The sequence below is a fragment of the Propithecus coquereli genome, unplaced genomic scaffold (assembly GCF_000956105.1).
Source record: "Propithecus coquereli isolate 6110/MARCELLA unplaced genomic scaffold, Pcoq_1.0 Scaffold522, whole genome shotgun sequence".
NCBI classification, from domain to species: domain Eukaryota; kingdom Metazoa; phylum Chordata; class Mammalia; order Primates; family Indriidae; genus Propithecus; species Propithecus coquereli.
The window spans coordinates 282,509-283,423 of record NW_012151086.1 but is presented as its reverse complement, the minus strand read 5'-3'; positions in this window follow the sequence as shown (position 1 = coordinate 283,423).

Here is a 915-nt window from a genome sequence, read left to right as displayed (position 1 = left end):
AGATACTGGATATCTGATGAGAAAATGCATTTTCTCTTTACTTCTGTTTCTCTGAGTACTCAAAATTCTTTTTAATAACATCTGCTACTTGCAATTTCTAATTTTCTTTGAAATTAGAACATTATATTACTATTAAATTGAATTTTAAATCCACACACTTTTACAATCTTGAAAAACTGCCATATGAGCAAGCACTAACCAGTGTGTTTGATAATGAGAAAAAATAGCCCACATCCCCATCACATGAGCTACCACCTATCAGCTACCAGACTTGAGTGTGAAGCCCTCTTAGATGATCTGACCTGCCAGCTGATATTGGACATATAAGCAAGCCAAGCCAAGATCAGCCATGCCAGGATCAGATCAGCAGAACTACCAGGATGATGCTTTTGATGGTGTCACAAGCAATAAGTGGTTGTTGTTTTTAACTAATAAGTTTTGGATTGCTTCATTATGTAGTCATTAAGAGTCACTCACTTTCTGAAATTCTGGTACATGAATATTGGTATCTTGCTCTAGGTTTGGAACATTCTCTGTTACTATTTTTTTAATGAAGTTTCTATCCCAATCTCTCTCTCTACTTCTCTTTAAGGCCAATAACTCTTAGATTTTCTATTTTGAGGTTATTTTCTAGATCTGGAAGGCATGCTTCATTCTTTTCTGTTTTTCCCTTTTTCTCTTGTGATTGTGTATTTTCAAATAGCCTGCCTTCAAGCTCGCTAATTCTTTCTTCTGTTGGGTCTATTCTGCTGTTAAAGACTTGATGCATTTCTGAGTCAATCAGATTCTTAAGTTCTAGAATTTCTGCTTTTTTACTACTTTGATGTCTCTGTTAAATTTCTGATAGGCTTCTGAATTGCTTCTCTCTGTTGACTTGAAGTTCATTGAGCTTGTTCAGGACAGTTATTTTGAATT